General features: G+C 46.5%; 1 protein-coding gene and 1 non-coding gene across 2 annotated transcripts in view; one reads left to right on the top strand and one right to left on the bottom strand.

Moving 5' to 3' along the window:
• The window catches only part of MAP2 (microtubule associated protein 2), a 209,765-nt gene that overhangs the window by 70,879 nt on the left and 122,378 nt on the right, over nt 1-16,508 (top strand). The window contains exon 2 of the mRNA XM_056861555.1: nt 3,398-3,465. The gene's annotated coding sequence lies outside the window, so the exon portion shown is untranslated. The remainder of the gene's footprint in view (nt 1-3,397; nt 3,466-16,508) is intronic.
• TRNAN-GUU (transfer RNA asparagine (anticodon GUU)) lies at nt 11,363-11,431 on the bottom strand. The gene has a single exon. It is a non-coding gene; the product is annotated as a tRNA-Asn (tRNA).

Raw genomic sequence — 16,508 nt, 5'->3', positions numbered from 1 at the left:
GTTTTGATTTAATTTCAACCCGTTGGTTCTGGTCCAACCTTCTGGAGCAACAGAAAACAACTGTGGTTGGTGCAAACCATGGTTTTGTGTCACGTCTGAACTGAGCCAGTGTGTCAGCAGGTTTTTAAAAAAGATATCTGAACTCCACATCAGGACCTTTAGCTAGCCCCTCATCCTACCCAACTGAGTTTCTGCAGGCAGTTCCAAAATGTGATAGGTTAGAGAAGCCAAGGGAGTAACAGAAAATATTTTGTATTGGTGGCAGGTGTTTATGTGTGGAGGGTGACATCCCATGAATGTCTGATTTTGTGGGTCGCCAAAACCACTGTAAGACTTCACGAGCCCGTGTTGCATTATAAATATTGGATAATGAAATAGCAGGTGGCCACATTGTTCAGCCATGTATTAACATTTTTCCTCTTGACAGAATCAGCAAAACAACCCTCCGACTCACCCCAGCCTGAATGGATGCTAAGCAAGTTGTTGTTCCAAAGGGATGTAATTTTAATGACAACTCCGCCATGCTGTTCTCTTGCCAAAGCCTTTGCAAGTGCCACAGCATTAATTACAAGTTTAGCATCTTCTTTGGCTCTTGGTACCATGTGGGCAATAATGAAAAAGAGCAAGCATCCCCTTTGCAACAACTGTTAGATCTAGAGACTTGGGACAAAACTTCAGAAGGAGACACGCCAACTGGTTAGTCAAGAGAACCAAAAAGTCGCCCAGTCATTTGTAACATGCAAGGGCTGTTTAACTTAGAAAGAAGGTGGTTAAGGGGAGACATGAGAGAGGTCTATGAAATTATGCATGGTGTGTAGAGTCAGCAGGGAGAAGCTTTTCTCCCTCTCTCGTAATACCAGAACGCAGGGTCATCTGGTGAAGCTGGAGGGTGGAGATTCAAAACAGATAAAGGGAAGTATTCCTTCACACAAGACATACCGTATATACTCGCGTATAAGCCGAGTTTTTCAGCCCCAAAAATGGGCTGAAAAAGCCGGCCTCGGCTTATACGCGGGTCAATATGGGGGGAGGGAGGAGGCAGGAGGGAGGGGGGAAACTTACCGCCGTTGCCGCCCCCGGCGGGCCCGTGCCGCTTCCTGCCGCCGGGAGGGGCCTTGGGCAGCCTCCTGCAGCCGCAGGAAGGCTGCCCAGCCCCCCTGCCCCCGCCTCCTGCAGCCGCAGGACGGCTGCCCAAGGCCCCCCCGCCCCCCCGCCATTTTTTTCGGGCGGGAGGGGCCTTGGGCAGCCTCCTGCAGCCGCAGGATGGCTGCCCAAGGCCCCCCCGCCCCCCGCCGCCATTTTTTTCGGGCGGGAGGGGCCTTGGGCAGCCTTTTGCAGACGCAGGAAGGCTGCCCAGGCCCTTCCCGCCCCCACCGCCATTTTTCCCGGGCGGGAGGGGCCTTGGGCAACCTCCTGCAGCCGCAGGAAGGCTGCTCCGGGTCCCCCTGGGCCTCGCCGCCGCTTCCTCCCGCCGGGAGCGGCCTGGGGCAGCCTCCTGCAGCCGCAGGAAGGCTGCCCAGGCCCCCCCGGGCCGCGCCGCCGGCGGACCCTCGCCGCTGGAGAGCCCTGTCAGGTAAGCCTGCGGGGGGGGGAGGGGTTATAAGCCGACCCTCGGCTTATACGCTGGTGCCTAATTTTTCCCCATTTTTGGGGAGAAATTAGGCACCTCGGCTTATACGCGGGTCGGCTTATACATGGGTATATACGGTAGTTAAATTGTGGAACTCCCTGCCCCAGGATGTGGTGATGGCTGCCAACTTGGAAGGCTTTAAGAGAAGAGTGAACATGTTCATGGAGGAGAGGGCTATCCATGGCTACTAGTCAAAATGCATACCAGTCATGATGCACACCTATTCTCTCCAGGATCAGATGAGCATGCCTATTATATTAGGTGCTGTGGAACACAGGCAGGATGGTGCTGCTGCAGTCGTCTTTTTCGTGGGCTTCCTAGAGGCACCTGGTTGGCCACTGTGTGAACAGACTGCTGGACTTGATGGGCCTGGGTCTGATCCAGCAGGGCTCTTCTTATGTTCTTCTGATTACCTTTACCAATGAACAAAAGAGTGGGAGGGAGGCGGGTCAAGTGGTACTGTAGGCTGAATCGTGCCGCCCCACCTGCATGAGATCCATTTGAAAATGCAGAGGTTGCAGGTTAGCTGCCGACTCATGCAGGGAAAGAGGCCTCAAGCTGTCTCCCTCCATTGAACAAGAAAAATGTGGGTACCTGTGTGGGTTTTTCGAGCCAGATGTGTTTCTAAAAAGTTAGCATCGGGGAGAAAATGCACACAACCAAAGCGTCACATGCAGGTTGGCTGCCTGTTATCAGTTGCGGCATATTCTTGGACTGTGTGTGTTCGGCAAAATACTTTGCCAAGGCAGAAATCTTAGGAACAGAGAAAGACGAGGTCTCTTAATTCTGGGTAGGGATGTGCATACCCAAATTCCTGAGCCAAAAATATCCCTGGAAAATGCCTTTTTGGGTCATTCTGTGTATTTACAGGGTGAAAAATGGAATTATGGAACTTGCTGGTGTTACAAAAACACACATACGCACAAATAGCCTTACTCTATCTGGGAGGCTTGAGCAGGTGTTTTCAGAGCAAATGGCAATCCTAATTCCTATTTAGAGGGAACTCGTTTGGAAATAATTTCTTGCTGGGTTGTACTCCTTGAACAGTTGGCTGGAGTGTTTGACGGTTGTCCGGAAGTTGGCAAACTCCTGTTTTACTTGATCTGTTGATCTTTAGCATTTTCATCTTCGTGTCTTCTGTGCAGGCACACATGGGAACTGCGCTTGCGCAGGCCAACCACGGAGACAACTAGTCAGCTTCCTAGAAGAGTTCAGCTCCTCCAGAGCGCTCCCTCCCCCTCCATACGTGACTAAGCCTAATGGCTTTTCCCTCCTGGAGAAAATGGCCACTTTGGCAATTGGACTCCATAGCATTGAAGTCCCTCCCTTCCTCAGGCTCCGCCCCAAAAACCTCCTACCGGTGGCGAAGAGGGACCTGGCACCCTAGTCCAGGCTCATAAAAGGGGAATTGGCCCTAACCCAGCAACTAAATCGATGAGTTCGTTTAGGTTTTAGCCTGTTGTAAACAAGCAGAGATCGCAAGCTATTCATACGCACCAACGAGCCGTCTATCAGACAGATGTTTGGTGAAACCAATGCAAACAGTGGAAGCTGGACAAAGCTCATCCAGGAAAGATATTCCTTCCATGACGCATCGAACCAGAGCCCACAGCCAAAATGACCTGGAGGAGAATCCTGGAGAGTTTTCCTCGAAACCTTGTCCCGGATTATAGCTTTTGTCCTGATAATTGTTGTTGCTGTGAATCATATTTTTTGATAAAAAGTTATTTTGGAACTGAAATGATGGGGCCAGTCTCTTTTTTACAGGAGTTTCTTGCTTTTCTGAAGAACAGAAGATAGGAACCTCCCACCTTTGGTACCTGCCTATTAAAAAGGTAAGATGATTTCTCCTGTTAATAGAACAGGATTGGGGAACCAGCTTGTTGTGTTTCAGGGAGGCATTATTAGCAGGTGGGAAGTCACAATGAACATGATGATGTTGTCCAAGTGAGCTACCCATTGGTGTGATTTCCTTACAGCCGTCGGTGACTGTTCTCAACTACATGTTGGTTTCTCCAGTTTTATTTTTTTAAACTCCCATTTATACCAGCACTGGATCATTGGTATAGGAGGATATGGAATGTAATATAAATGGATAAAATAGCTATGTGTAAGCAAGATGGGACAGTTTCCACCTAGACATTAGGAAGAATTTTCTAACAGTTAGAGCGGTTCCTCAGTGGAACAGGCTTCCTTGGGAGGTGGTGAGCTCTCCTTCCCTGGAGGTTTTGAAGCAGGGGCTAGATGGCCATCTGTCAGCAATGCTGATTCTATGACCTTAGGCAGATGATGAGAGGGAGGGCATCTTGGCCATCTATGACCTTAGGCAGATGACTTTAGGATTCTATGACCTTAGGCAGATCATGAGAGGGAGGGCACCTTGACCATCTTCTGGGCAACGAGTATGGGTCACTGGGTATGTGTGGGGGGGGGAGGTAGTTTGGAATTTCCTGCATTGTGCAGGGGGTTGGACTAGATGACCCTGGTGGTCCCTTCCAACTCTATGGTTCTATGATACTATGAGTTATTTAGCACGGAAGATTTTCAAACACCATTGGTTCCCCTTCAACACTTTTTGGAACAAGGAATTATTCTACAGAATCAGTGAAATCTGAAGTATTACTCTGGATTTGAAATATTAGTATTGAATAGCTCAGAATGATAAAGGGATTGATGAATAATATTTTGTTTTTGTACATGTTTTAAGTTAGGGCAGGGGTTTGGAACTCATTTGTTACGAGTTCTGGATGTGACATAAATTGTCACTTGGTCGGGCTGGGGCATGCCTCGCCAACCCAGATCGGGACTGGGGGTGGCTGTCTCGGCTGTCTCGCGAGCCGGATAAGAGATCTCAAGGGGCCGGATCCGGCCCACTGGCTGTATGTTTGACACCTCTGCGTTTGTAGATTGGATCTGTATGTTACATATAGTGTTATTTTGGAGGGGGGGGTTAAAAAAAACTTTCCCACATTTATTCAGCCATCACACTCTGGCTTGAACATCTGCTTTTTTATTGTCAGATGTTGATAGTTACTGAATAACAAAGGCAACAGTAAAAGCGCCCTAAACTAATGAAGGGGATAACAACTGTACAGAGTATTTTGGAAAATCCCTTGTAATACAAAATGGTTCAACATGATAACATAGATCTCTATATTCAAGTCAGTGATACCTCAGTGATCCTTCTTTCCTGCCCTGTTTTTAATGGCTGTTTTTATGTATGTGTATTTTACCGTATTGCTTTTAGCTTGGTTTTCATTGGGCAAAAACACATGGTCACTTTCTCCTCCTTTAATCCCTGATTCAGCCAGGATCGAACGCATGCTTTTTGCCTAATGTGCGTTCAAGCCCGGCTAAAACAGGGATTAAAGGAGGATAAAGCGACCATGCATTTTCACCCATTGTTTCCATGATGTGTTCTCGTTTGGTTGTTAATGTTTTAAAGATGTGTTTTTATTGACGTATGGTTTAAATCTGTTATCCACCTTGGTGGCAGTGATGAAAGCGGAAAGGCAGAGTGTACATTTTGTAAATATAATGTAGCTAATAGACAAGCCGTAATAATCCATGACAAAGTGCCTTACGAGTCCCTTATGTTCGAAAACCTGTTTAATAATCTCCTTCAGAGTCAATGGTATAATTACTGAATGTCCATTTCCTTTGCTGACAACTTAAAAATCCACTTGTCTGTGCAATAATAATCATGATCCTAGAATAGAAACACAGAATACAGCTGCATTTTCCTTAGTCACGTAAAATGTAAGGTACATTGACATGAATGACTTCTCTGAACATTTAAGAACTGTTATGTGTATGTATACTAATGTATACCAACCTTTGCTTGGGTTTTTGTTGGGTTAGAAGAATAAGGCAGCAAGTTTGTTGCACCTGTGGAATTCCACGGAAATTGTTTTGATTTGTTTTAACACAGATCTGTCAGACCAAACTGTTTCAGCACTCGTTACAAAATGAACATTGCCTTTGAAAATGAGAGAGAGCCATTTTTTCACCTTTGTAATTATTGTGGCTGGAGGTCAAAAAGTGTTTTCAAAGAACTTAAATTGTATAGAAGATATTGGATAGGGTTGCCCTATCTGGGTTGGGAAATACCTGGAGAATTTAGGGGTGGAGCCTAGGGAGGGTGGAGTTTAGGGAGGGGAGGGACTTCAGTGGGGTAGAATGCCATAGATCTCACTTTCCAAAGCAGCCATTTTCTCCAGGTGAACTGATCTCTGTTGCCTGGAGATCAGTTATAACAGTGGGAGATCTCCTGCCACCACCTGGAGGTGGCCAACCCTAGCACAGGGTCAGATCTGTGGAAACTCTGGGCTGGTGAAAGGGATTTCTGTCTGCAGAGCAGAACTAACACGCTTCTCCACACAGCACAAAATGCTTCCTGAAATGCTGCTCCTAGAGTAGAGGGCACCAGAGCTGCCAGGCCCCCACTGGGGGAAGGTCCCCCGCCGCCAGTCAACTGGCTGGGGGTGGGGAACTTAACCTTAAACTAGGGTTGCCAGGTCCCTCTTCCCCACTGGCGGGAGGTTTTTGGAGCAGAGCCTGAAAAGGGTGGGGTTTGGGGAGGGGAGGGACTTCAATGCCACAGAGTCCAATTGCCAAAGCGGCCATCTTCTCCAGGGGAACTGATCTCTGGAGATCAGTTGTAATAGCAGGAGATCTCCAGCTAGTACCTGGAGGTTGGCAACCCTGTCTTGAACACAGCCTATGAAATTTTCTTGTCTCTTCCTTCCCTGTGTGGAATCATAATAAGGAATTTTCTTCTGCAAGCATATCGACAAAGGGATAGATCCAGCAGAATTTTCTGTTGACTTCACTATTCCTCTCTCCTACGGCAGATCTCCTACTCCCTCCTCCAATGCGGTCCTTGGGGGTACCAAGGTCCCTCCTGCTAACCGGCGGGGTGGGGGGTGACCCGAAGCGAGAGGAGGGCTAGGCTGGTGTTGCAGTGACATTGTCAGCGACAACACTTCCAGCACACAATAGGAAGTGACATCATCAGATTGTTGGCTTCTATCATAAAGTTTTTGCTGAAATACCAGAGCATCCCACATCACATGTGTCACAATGATGTCACTTCTGATATGTGCCAGAAGTGATGTCCCTGCATCACCGGCTATGGCCTTGGCCTTCCTCTGTTGGCCTAGTAGGTTTGCCAACCTCCAGGTAGTAGCTGGAGATCTCCCACTATTACAACTGATCTCCAGCCAATTGAGATCAGTTCTCCTGGAGAAAATGGCCACTTTGGCAATTGGACTCTGTGGCATTGAAGTCCCTTCCCAAACCACGCCCTCCTCAGGCTCTGCCCCCAAAACCTCCTGTCGATGGCGAAGAGGGACCTGGCAACCCTATGGCCTAGGTCTTCCTCCACTGCTGGTCAGTCCCCCTGCCAGCTACCAGGAGGGACCTGGGTACCCCCCAAGGACAGCATCGGGGGCCAGTTGGAGATCTGCTGTAGCAGAGAGGAATAACTAAGTCAGCAGAAAATTTTGCTGGATCCAACCCATTGTCTAAATGCTCGGAGAAGAAAATTCTTTACTATGGTGCCACACAGAGAAGGAAAAGACAAGAAAATTTTGTAGGCTGTGCCTAAGGGATTTTTCTGTGCTTGAGCAGCTTGCTTGATTAAGATGTCAAAATGGTGGCACTTTCTAGACATGAGACCCAAAGCCTTTTACCTTGTTAAAAAGTGGAAATCATCATCTGTGCAATATGATGGGAAATTCTGAATAAAGATGAGCCATTTTCAATAAAATTTGGACAGGTTGACATGGCAACAGATTACCGAAAATCTAGGACGAGTACACAGTTTCAGGTAAACCTTTTGTGGATAACAAGATGAATTACAGCATCCTCTCAGGCGTGGCAGTTTGACACAGTTAATACCTTTCAAAGGGTATTTTAGGTTTATTTATTTCGTGTTTAACTTGCACATCTATTGTGATGAGGGATTTAAAAGTGCCGACCGGGATCATTGATGGAAGAAGGGTATTTGGCTGAAAAACAGAAATTGAGGCGGAGGATCAGCATGTGGGCCCGACATCCAATTCTGGTTGCTCGTGTGGAGACAGATATTTTGCCCTTTTGATACTTTTTTTTTTAAAGGGCATGTGTTGATGTAGTAGGAGCAGTGTGCAGCGGTGCCTGCGTACTACCAACTAGATTCGAGCCCAGTAGCACCTTAGAAACCAACAAGATTTTCGGGGTAAAGCTTTTGGGAGTCAAGGCTCCCTTTGTCAGATACCTGACGTGGTGTCTGACAAAGGGAGTGATGACTCTCAAAAGCTTATACCAGTGGTATCGAACTCAATTGTTACGAGGGCCGGATATGTCATAAATGTCACTTTGTCAGGCCGGGCCCTGCCTTGCCAGCCCAGACCGGGGTGGGGGCTGCCTCGGCTGGCTCGCGGGCCACATAAGAGCTCTCAAGGGATCGGATTAGGGTTGCCAGGTACCTCTCATGGAAGAATCAAACCAGCTTACAATTGCCTTCCCTTCCCCTCCCCATAATAGACACCCTGTGAGTAGGTGGGGCTGAGAGAACTCTAAGAGAGCTGTAACTAGCCCAAGGTCACCCAGCTGGCTTCATGTGGAGGAGTGGGGAAACAAATCCAGATTAGCCTCTGCTGCTAGGGTTGCCAGCTCCGGGTTGGGAAATGGCTGGAGGTTTTTGGGGCGGAGCCTGAGGAGGGCAGGGTTTGGGGAGAGTCCAATTGCCAAAGCGGCCCTTTTCTCCAGGTGAACTGATCTCTGTTGGCTGGAGATCCATTGTAACAGCAGGAGATCTCCAGCTACTGCCTGGAGGTTGGCAAACTTAATGGCAACACATTCCTGCTGAACTCCTTCCCCCTCCCAAACCCTGTCTTCCCCCAGGCTCCATCCCCAAGTCATGGTGTAGTGGTTAAGATTGTTGGCATCTTATCTAAAGAACCGGGTTTGATTCCCCACTCCTCCACCTGAGCAGCAGACTCAGTACAATACCAGTACTTCTGCATAAACCGGAAGTGACGTCATCACGTAGGTGACGCCGATCGCCGACCCCAAACCTCCCTCTGGTTGCTAGGAGGGACCTGCAACCCTGTTGATAGGGCTGATATTCAATGTGGGGCATTGTCAAATGACTGGTTTTCCTCCTAATGTGATGGGGGGAATTGCAGCTGTCAGCAGAACCACTCTGAAAGGGTTGGATGGTCCCCCGAGGCACAGCACCTGGGATTCTTGCCCTATTTTCATTCTGAGCTTTCAGATGTTTCCTTGAAGACCGCAAGAAGGAGGCTAAAAACTTTAAGGGCAGAGCTAGCTATACCACCCTAGCCTGATATTTCTTCTCTTTACTCTTCTGTAGTTTACATTATGATTGCAAAACAATAATTAATTCTCGATACCAAAGTTTGAAAGTAGACGCTTGTTGCTAGTGCGGTACTGGAAGCAGGATTATTGCCATTGGAGCGGGTAGTAAGGACCATTGGTAATAGTGATGAGTGACCTGCTTCAGATTGTTAATTGGAGGATAATTAAGAGCACCATCATCAAATGCCAAAATCATCATCATCATCATCATCATCAATTGGTTCTCATTTTAAAACAAGATTCTGCATATGCACAGAATAGGCATTTAGGGTGTCTATTTTTAGCTAAGTCACAGGCACTAATTACAGCTCTGAGAAATCCAAGCATATCCCCCAAAGGGGATGAGCTTCATGGCTGAGCACGAGGGTTGAGGGAGACCTCCGGACAACCCTATTGTGTGTGTGTGTGTTTTTGCCTCCTGGCGCCTGAAACACCAGCGGGAAGAAATGTGGGGACATGCCGGCACACTGACATCACTTCCAGTGGAAATGTCATGGGATGCTCTAGGATTTGCAAAAATTCTATATTTTTACCGTAAAGTTTTTGCAAATCCTAGAGCGTCCTGTGATGCCACTTCATGTTTTCACTGGAAGTGGTATTGGTGCATTGGCATGATGTTGGGGCACCAGTCCCCACCCCATGTACTCTGGGGGTTGCCAGCTGCACTGAGCTTAGATTCAAAACTGAATCTTCTAGGTCCTATTTTGATGTTCTTATCACCATACCGTCTCTCTGTAAATTCAAAGTCAAAGCAGCTGGGTTCCCCCTTGTTGAAACTTTATTTGAAAAACAGGATGGGGAATATCCAGATGCCTCATAACCACTCAGACATTTCTGGAGCCTGAAATGGAGCAAAAGAAAGAGTGATGCATTTTGTAAGCTGAACTTTTCACTGCATTCCACATGCCTAAGGACACTGTAAGAGAGATGTGAAGGAGATTGGACATAAATGTAAACTGGCATTCTTTCCATCCCTACAAAAGGGAAAATGTTTGTTTTGGGGAAAGGTAGATAACAGTCTATTTGGCACTGGAAGCTATGTGCTTATTATAAAGGGCAAATTAACATATTAATTGCCTCTTGGTTTATTCTGGTTCTCCACAGGCAAATTAGTGTCATAAGTTTTCTAGAAAATTATGAATCAGGAGAGCTTTGGAAAAACTTCTGAAGCTTTGGCACATTTATTTTACTTGCATGTTTAATAAACAATTTTTTTTAAAAGCTCCCCACATTACTTTAAGTGGTGGATATCAAACGTATTTGATTAGGGAGGGGAACATTCAACAAAGCCCCTTTTAATGTAATTTAAAGATTAAATTCAAATATATGCAACATGTGGTAATTACCGGTCCCCCTGGAGAAAATGGCTGCTTTGGTGAGCGGATGCTTCACCATTATATTCTACTGAGGTCCCTTCCCAAGCCCTGCCCTCCCCAGACTCCATCCCCAAATCCCCAGTAATTTCCCAACCCATAGTTGGCCATCCAATTTAGAGCATATTGCTGGAATCAACAGCAGAAGCAGTTTTACAATCTGTTTTGGCTGCCCAGATCAGCTGGGATAAGAGTCAGTGACACATAAGAATTGTATTCCTGCTGATCGAATTCTGTCATTTTACTTGAGGGATGTAAAACTCAACCTGAAAAGGAACCACGCTGGGAACACGAGGCTCAGTTAAACTTTGAGCAGCCTGCTTCAAGATGCATACGTTTGTCCAGGATTTCATACTTTTAAAATCACATTAATGTATTTCTAGCTAACTGACTATCGGCAAGCTGAACTTGCTGGGTTTAATACAGAGATAGCAGTGCACAATCACTCTGTAATAAAGAAGCACATGTAAGTTAATTAACTGGCCAATTTAACAAGCTTTTTACTGTAAGCCATACGATTCACAAAAATTATCAGTGCATCATCCAAATTAATTGTTGAGCATTCAAAACAACAACAACAGAGCAACAACTACAAAGTATCATATAAACTTAACAGTCTTATCCTGAATGATATGGCTGTGCGTAATGGTTGTGATTCTCAAAGTTCAAAACAATATGGTTTATAAATAACATATCATATGCATATAACAATCTGGTCCTAAATACAGCGGTGTATCTTGAAAACCCCATGAGGGGTTGCCATAAATTGGCTACCACTTGAGGGCACTTACCACCATGAGGGTGCGCTTGTGCCAACATCGCATTTCTGCATATATTTCCAGCCACATCAGAAACGATACACATGAACAAATGGAGTTGCCTTATACTGAATCAGACCATCTGTCCATCAAAGTCAGTATTGTCTGCTCAGACTGGCAGCGGCTCTCCAGGGTCTCAGGCCTTTCACATCACCTACTTGCCTGGTCCCTTGAACTGGAGATGCCAGGGATTGAACCTGGGACTTTCTGCATAACAAGCAGAGGCTCTACCACTGAGCCACAGCCCTTCCCCAAATAATGTTCATACGTACTGCAAAGTCAGCAGAGGCAGGCAGTGGCAATCTCCCTCTGCTCGTCTCGTGCCTTGAAAACCCTACAGGGACTCAGTAAGTTGGCTGCGACTTGATGGCACTTCCCTCCACCGCTAAAATGTAATGGAGTCGAATGAGCGGCATTCATCCAGCCTTGAATATCGCTCAGGGGGACCTCCAGCCAGCACTGCTGAGTGTATTTCTGAAGCGAGCCAGTGGGTATAACAGGAAGAACCGAGCTTGGTTTTTTTTATTAGGAGAGCTACAACTTCTGGCACAATCTATTTTGTCACTCACGTGTTCTTTCGTTCCAGACAATTAACAGAATTACCGTACATTTACATGAATAAACATCAAATTGCACTGGGGGCGGGAGGATGGATGAAACACCATTTTCATTGGGCCAGCTCTATATCTTGCCTAATGCCGCATCTAATGTGGTTGGAGCGAGAATGCCTGTGACTTTCGTAGCTCGAATGACAAACTGCATACATTTGTGTGTACACGTAAATTAATAAGCATTATAAAGGAACACATTTCTTTCTGAGAAGAGTTCCAGGAGGGTAGCCATGTTGGTCCGTAGTAGAGGAGCTGGATTCGAGCTGGATCTAGAAAAGCTGGATTCGAGACCAGTAGCATTTTAAAGCAATGACTACAGGAGAATTACTCAACTTTAAGGATGACAATGAGGAAATTAAAATTGTTCAAGACTTCCTATTCCTTGGCTCCATCATCAACCAAAAGGGAGACTGCAGCCAAGAAATCAGAAGGAGCGAGAAAAGATTCTTAAGTATAAGGATGTGTCACTGGCAACCAAGATCAAGTTAATTCATGCCATCGTATCCCCTATTACTATGTATGGGTGTGAAAGCCAGAGGAAATTGAGATTGTTGAAGACTTTCTATTCCTTGGCTCCATCATCAACCAAAAGGGAGACTGCAGCCAGGAAATCAGAAGGATGTTGAGACTGGGAAGGGCAGCCATGAAGGAGCTAGAAAAGATTCTTAAGTGAAAGGATGTGTCACTGGCCACCAAGATCAAGTTAATTCATGCCATCATATTCCCTATTACTATGTATGGGTGTGAAAGCTGGACAATGTAGAAAGCTGATAGGAAGAAAGTAGATTCCTTTGAAATGTGCTGTTGGAGGAGAGTGTTAGGGATACCCTGGACTGCCCCCCCCAAAAAAGTGGGTTGTAGATCAAATCAAGCCTGAACTGACCCTAGAAGCTAAAATGACTAAACTGAGGCTGTCGTACTTTGGTCACATTATGAGAAGACAAGAGTCACTGGAAAGGACAATCATGCTAGGAAAAGTTGAAGGCACCAGGAAAAGAGGAAGACCCAACAGGAGATGGATTGACTCCATTAAGGAAGCCACAGCCCTCAGTTTGCAAGACCTGAGCAAGGCTGTCAAAGATAGGACATTTTGGAGGACTTTGATTCTTTGGGTCACCATGATTCGGAAGCAACTCAACGGTACTTAATACACACACAGTACCATGAAGACCAACAGGATTTTCAGAATATAAGCTTTCAAGAATCAACGCTTCCTTCGTCAGATGAGAGTAGGAGTGTAAGATATGCGTATCTGACAAAGGGAGCTTTGACTCTTGAAAGCGCATACCCCAAAAAACCTGTTGGTCTCTAAGGTGCTACTGGACCCAAATCCCACTTTTCCGAGGACAATGTCATTTTCTCCCCCTCCCCTACAGCAGCCTTCCCTTTTGTGGAAGAGGGGACAGTGTCAATTAATCCCTAGGGAATTGTTTCATATAAAAGCCATTCTGAGCCTGGAGACTGTTTGCATTTGTTGGAATGGCCACCCTGTAATCAAAGGACTTCCAGGTTCACCAGGCTTTGTCTGTGTTTGTGCTGGAGAAGTTTTCATATGGTAAACAAACATGAACACACGTGAAGCTGCCTTATACTGAATCAGAACCTTGGTCCAACAAGGTCAGTATTGTCTACTCAGACCGGCAGCAGCTCTCCTGGGTCTCAGACAGAGGTCTTTCACATCACCTTCTGCCTGGTCCTTAACTGGAGTTTCCAGGGATTGAACCTGGGACCTTCTGCATGCCAAGTAGATGCTCTGCTACTGAGCCACAGTCCCTCCCCAACTTAGTGCTATCTTAGTGCTTAGTGAGAGCCGGTGTAGTGGTTAAGAGCGGTGGTTTGGAGCAGTGGGCTCTAATCTGGAGAACCGGGTTTGATTCCCCCACTCCTCCACATGAGCGGTGGATGCTAATCTGGTGAACCAAGTTGGTTTCCCCACTCCTCCACATGAAGCCAGCTGGGTGACCTTGGGCTAGTCACAGCTCTCTTAGAGCTCCCTCAGCCCCACCTACCTCACAGGGGGTCTGTTGTGGGGAGAGAAAGGAAAGATGATTGTAAGCTGGTTTGATTCTTCCTTAAGTGGTAGAGAAATTCGGCATATAAAAACCAACCCCTCCTCTTTTTTGCCTTCTCCTCCTCCTCTCCACGTAGAGGAGTTGCACTGCTGACTGAGAGAAAGATAAATATGTTGCTCAGGTATCTTTTCCCACAAAACATCTTTAGGCTGGGCCAGAAACGCCTCTTGCTTGCTGAACTGAGCATTCAGTTATTGCTGGGGGAATGCTATACTTAGGAGAAAAAGGGATCAAAATATTGTTCTGGTTATTATGAAACATGAACTATCGGTTAACCTGTCAGAAAAACCCACACGAGCTTTGGGCGACTACTTAAATGGGTGGCCCGTCCAAAGGTTGTGTGGCATTTTATGGCTCGAAAAGAAAAACAGAAGAAGCGGGCCAGGCCATGTAATTCTTTAGGAGAGGTGTCAGTTTCCATGCCTACTGACTTGGCTGCTGTCAGTGAAGAGTGGTTTTGAGGCGAATAGCAAAGTCTGGAAGGAGAGTGTGGGAATGAGTAGAGAGCACTGAAATAGTAGTATGTGTCCCTCGGGTTTAAGTTGGGAGATCCCCTGCCCTGCCTCTGGTTTCTCACTGCTTTCTCACATTTTTTAAAAAATGTCTGATGGTGTGGCATCACTTCTGGGGAAAACCTGGAAGGGATGTCACACCTCTCTAGGAATCAGCGGAAATTCTGTGGTTTTACCATAGAGTTTCCAGTGATTCCTTGAAACATGTGATGTCCCTTCCTGGTCTTCCCCGGTAGGGATGCTACATTGTCTCCAACGGCACCCCTGTCATGTCTGTCCCACCAATCTCCTACTGGTTGCCCCACCGGGCCTGCCAACCCCGCTTGGTTTTTTAGTTTGGGTTTGGAAAATCTGTCAGTCTCTGCCACCTCTGCCTTCTGGGTCAGGCTGGGTCTCAGCAGCAAAAGCAAAAGCGGTACAATATTGGGGGGGGGGGTGCTCTGATTGATGGTGTAGACGTGGTCGTGCCAGGATATTGTCATGCGAGATGAATACGATGCCTTTGCAACCCCAAGCACAGATCCGATTGCACCAAAATACCTCTGACACCTGAGTCCAGACTGGGAGGCTGAATCACACAAGGGAGCTATATATCTTTTGTAATTAACAAAGGGGCCTTTCCATACTTATCACCCAGATTTAGTCATAATGTATCCCTATTCTAACCAGGATCAGAGGAGCAAGCCTATTACATTAGATGCTGTGGAATACAGGCAGGATGGTGCTGCTGCTGCAATCGTCTTGTTTGTGGGCTTCCTAGAGGCACCTGGTTGGCAACTCTGTGAACAGATTGCTGGACTGGGCCTTGGTCTAATCCAGCAGGGCTTTTCTTATGCTCTTATGAATACCAATCATGATGCATATCTATTCTCTCCAGGATCAGAGGAGCATGCCTATTATATTTGGTGCTGTGGATCACAGGCAGGATGGTGCTGCTGCAGTTGTCTTGTTTGTGGGCTTCCTAGAGGCACCTGGTTGGCCGCAGTGTGACTCTATGGGCCTTGGTCTGATCCAGCAGGGCCTTTCTTATGTTCTTATGAATGCTAGTCATGATGCATATATATTCTCTGCAGGATCAGAGGAGCGTGCCTATTATCTTAGGTACTGTGGAACTCAGGCAGGATAGTGCTGCTGCAGCCATCTTGTTTGTGGGCTTCCTTGAGGCACCTGGTTGGCTCCTGTGTGAACAGACTGCTGGACTTGATGGACCTTGGTCTGATCCAGCAGGGCTTTTCTTATGTTCTTATCTCTAAAATACATTATCCAGGTGACATAAAATGAAGCTGATTGAGATTTCTGTGGATGTAGTCAAAAATTTCTAAATCCCCAAAGCAAAACAAATGATTCGGAAGGAATGGGGGGGGGGATTCAAGCACCGTAGTAAATAAATCATTTTTACTACTGCATTACATCCCTTTGATGTCGCAGGGAGAACAAAGTAACAGAGCATTCGTTTATCCAAAAGATTTGTCCCTCTTATGTGACTTTGCCAAAAAAACTTGGTTTTTCAAGCACATTGAGATATTTCCATGGAAATTGAGGTTTTGTAAGCCATGACTAATCACACCCCTGGGGGCAAGCCTGTTTCTGGAGGATGAAATATTTTGATCCAGTATGGTATCCACCGCTCACGTGCCATATTGCCTGTTACAGATATTGCGTTTCTCTGTCCCAGTTAACCAAGGGCATGATCTGGGTGAAGATGACTCAGGATGAGCAAGGAAATCTGATTAGAGCAATCGATACCAGTCTCTGGGAAATATTTGCAGATCTGTTGGATAGGATGGCAAGTTCCCTTGTGTGGCCAGGTTTGTGGCATTTACCACCAGTCTCAGCCAGCCCCACCCATCCTTGTGCCTTCCCCCTTTCTTTTTGGTGCTGCTGAAAGGTGTGCCCTGCTAAGCAGGAAGATCAGGAAAAGATTGATGGATTTCCTATCTCCGTTGGAAACCAATATGTTCCCGTATGTTCCGATATGAGATCCGGCGTGGTGTAACGGTTAGGAGCAGCGGACTCTAATCTGGAGAAATGGGTTGGTTTCCCCACTCCTACACATGAAGCCTGCTGGGTGACCTTGGGCCAGTCACAGTTCTCTCTGAACTCTCTCAGCCCCACCTACCTCACAAG

This window comes from Euleptes europaea, chromosome 15, assembly GCF_029931775.1.
Source record: "Euleptes europaea isolate rEulEur1 chromosome 15, rEulEur1.hap1, whole genome shotgun sequence".
NCBI lineage: Eukaryota > Metazoa > Chordata > Lepidosauria > Squamata > Sphaerodactylidae > Euleptes > Euleptes europaea.
This window is presented reverse-complemented; position numbering and strand designations above follow the sequence as displayed.